The following is a 3,803-nucleotide window of genomic DNA, read 5'->3' on the forward strand; positions in this document are numbered from 1 at the left end:
GACTCACGTCTGAGCATACCCTGCCACACTTATGGCGGCCAAAAGCGGTACAAAAGGGGGTGGTGATGGGCGGAGCATCTGAAACAATCAAACACTCACACCCAGTCAAAAGATCTGGGTTTAATCCATCACCGTTCTTTAGCCCACTCTGCCACCCCAGTTCAGACATGGCTATATGCAAATCAGTCTGACCCTGTGCCTCATGGGAACAGTCCAGCTGAAATGCCAAGCCATGCCTTCCCTGGACCGGAAACAAGCTTCCGAGGACCGGTTTCTGGCATTACAGCCGTCTTCAGCCCCACTTGCTTGAATCCAGTGGCAAAGTGAGCAAGGGACTCACGTCTGAGCATACCCTGCCACACTTATGGTGGCCAAAAGCGGTACAAAAGGGGGTGGTGATGGGCGGAGCATCTGAACCATTCAAACACTCACACTCAGTCAAAAGATCTGGGTTTAATCCATCACCGTTCTTTAGCCCACTCTGCCACCCCAGTTCAGACATGGCTATATGCAAATCAGTCTGACCCTGTGCCTCATGGGAACAGTCCAGCCCGAACTGCCAAGCCATGCCTTCCCTGGACTGGAAACAAGCTTCCGAGGACCGGTTTCTGGCATTACAGCCATCTTCAGCCCCGCTTGCTTGAATCCAGTGGCAAAGTGAGCAAGGGACTCACATCTGAGCATACCCTGCCACACTTATGGCGGCCAAAAGCGGTACAAAAGGGGGTGGTGGTGGGCGGAGCATCTGAACCAATCAAACACTCACACCAAGTCAAAAGATCTGGGTTTAATCCATCACCGTTCTTTAGCCCACTCTGCCACCCCAGTTCGGACATGGCTATATGCAAATCAGTCTGACCCTGTGCCTCATGGGAACAGTCCAGCCCGAACTGCCAAGCCATGCCTTCCCTGGACTGGAAACAAGCTTCCGAGGACCGGTTTCTGGCATTACAGCCGTCTTCAGCCCCGCTTGCTTGAATCCAGTGGCAAAGTGAGCAAGGGACTCACGTCTGAGCATACCCTGCCACACTTATGGCGGCCAAAAGCGGTACAAAAGGGGGTGGTGATGGGCGTAGCATCCGAATCAATCAAACACTCACACCAAGTCAAAAGATCTGGGTTTATTCCATCACCGTTCTTTAGCCCAATCTGCCACCCCAGTTCAGACATGGCTATATGCAAATCAGTCTGACCCTGTGCCTCATGGGAACAGTCCAGCCCGACCTGCCATGCCATGCCTTCCCTGGACCGGAAACAAGCTTCCGAGGACCGGTTTCTGGCATCACAACCGTCTTCAGCCCCGCTTGCTTGAATCCAGTGGCAAAGTGAGCAAGGGACTCACGTCTGAGCATACCCTGCCAAGCTTATGGTGGCCAAAAGCGGTACAAAAGGGGGTGGTGATGGGCGAAGCATCTGAACCAATCAAACACTCACACCCAGTCAAAAGATCTGGGTTTAATCCATCACCGTTCTTTAGCCCACTCTGCCACCCCAGTTCAGACATGGCTATATGCAAATCAGTCTGACCCTGTGCCTCTTGGGAACAGTCCAGCCCGAACTGCCAAGCCATGCCTTCCCTGGACCGGAAATAAGCTTCCGAGGACCGGTTTCTGGCATTACAGCCGTCTTCAGCCCCGCTTGCTTGAATCCAGTGGCAAAGTGAGCAAGGGACTCACGTCTGAGCATACCCTGCCACACTTATGGCGGCCAAAAGTGGTACAAAAGGGGGTGGTGATGGGCGGAGCATCTGAACCAATCAAACACTCACACCCAGTCAAATGATCTGGGTTTAATCCATCACCGTTCTTTAGCCCACTCTGCCACCCCAGTTCAGACATGGCTATATGCAAATCAGGCTGACCCTGTGCCTCTTGGGAACAGTCCAGCCCGAACTGACAAGCCATGCCTTCCCTGGACCGGAAACAAGCTTCCGAGAACCGGTTTCTGGCATTACAGCCGTCTTCAGCCCCGCTTGCTTGAATCCAGTGGCAAAGTGAGCAAGGGACTCACGTCTGAGCATACCCTGCCACACTTATGGCGGCCAAAAGCGGTACAAAAGGGGGTGGTGATGGGCGGAGCATCTGAACCAATCAAACACTCACACCCAGTCAAAAGATCTGGGTTTAATCCATCACCGTTCTTTAGCCCACTCTGCCACCCCAGTTCAGACATGGCTATATGCAAATCAGTCTGACCCTGTGCCTCATGGGAACAGTCCAGCCCGAAATGCCAAGCCATGCCTTCCCTGGACCGGAAACAAGCTTCCTAGGACCGGTTTCTGGGATTACAGCCGTCTTCAGCCCCGCTTGCTTGAATCCAGTGGCAAAGTGAGCAAGGGACTCACGTCTGAGCATACCCTGCCACACTTATGGCGGCCAAAAGCGGTACAAAAGGGGGTGGTGATGGGCAGAGCATCTGAACCAATCAAACTCTCACACCCAGTCAAAAGATTTGAGTTTAATCCATCACCGTTCTTTAGCCCACTCTGCCACCCCAGTTCAGACATAGCTATATGCAAATCAGTCTGACCCTGTGCCTCATGGAAACAGTCCAGCCCGAACTGCCAAGCCATGCCTTCCCTGGACCAGAAACAAGCTTCCGAGGACGGGTCCTGGCATTACAGCCGTCTTCAGCCCCGCTTGCTTGAATCCAGTGGCAAAGTGAGCAAGGGACTCACGTCTGAGCATACCCTGCCACACTTATGGCGGCCAAAAGCGGTACAAAATGGGGAGGTGATGGGTGGAGAATCTGAACCAATCAAACACTCACACCCAGTCAAAAGATCTGGGTTTAATCCATCACCGTTCTTTAGCCCACTCTGCCAACCCAGTTCAGACATGGCTATATGCAAATCAGTCTGACCCTGTGCCTCATGGGAACAGTCCAGCCCGAACTGCCAAGCCATGCCTTCCCTGGACCAGAAACAAGCTTCCGAGGACCAGTTTCTGGCATTACAGCCGTCTTCAGCCCCGCTTGCTTGAATCCAGTGGCAAAGTGAGCAAGGGACTCACGTCTGAGCATACCCTGCCACACTTATGGCGGCCAAAAGCGGTACAAAAGGGGGTGGTGATGGGCGGAGCATCTGAACCAATCAAACACTCACACCCAGTCAAAAGATCTGGGTTTAATCCATCACCGTTCTTTAGCCCACTCTGTCACCCCAGTTCAGACATGGCTATATGCAAATCAGTCGGACCCTGTGCCTCTTGGGAACAGTCCAGCCTGAACTGCCAAGCCATGCCTTCCCTGGACCGGAAATAAGCTTCAGAGGACCGGTTTCTGGCATTACAGCCGTCTTCAGCCCCGCTTGCTTGAATCCAGTGGCAAAGTGAGCAAGGGACTCACGTCTGAGCATACCCTGCCACACTTATGGTGGCCAAAAGCGGTACAAAAGGGCTTGGTGATGGGCGGAGCATCTGAACCAATCAAACACTCACACCCAGTCAAAAGATCTGGGTTTAATCCATCACCGTTCTTTAGCCCACTCTGCCACCCCAGTTCAGACATGGCTATATGCAAATCAGTCTGACCCTGTGCCTCATGGGAACAGTCCAGCCCGAACTGCCAAGCCATGCCTTCCCTGGACCGGAAACAAGCTTCCGAGGACTGGTTTCTGGCATTACAGCCGTCTTTAGCCCCGCTTGCTTGAATCCAGTGGCAAAGTGAGCAAGGGACTCACATCTGAGCATACCCTGCCACACTTATGGCGGCCAAAAGCGGTACAAAAGGGGGTGGTGATGGACATTGGCAGGGCATTGTTTTGCAGAGCAGTCTATAGCAACAGGAAGTTGTATGAATAACCA

This window comes from Lissotriton helveticus, chromosome 1_1 (genome assembly GCF_964261635.1).
Source record: "Lissotriton helveticus chromosome 1_1, aLisHel1.1, whole genome shotgun sequence".
NCBI lineage: Eukaryota > Metazoa > Chordata > Amphibia > Caudata > Salamandridae > Lissotriton > Lissotriton helveticus.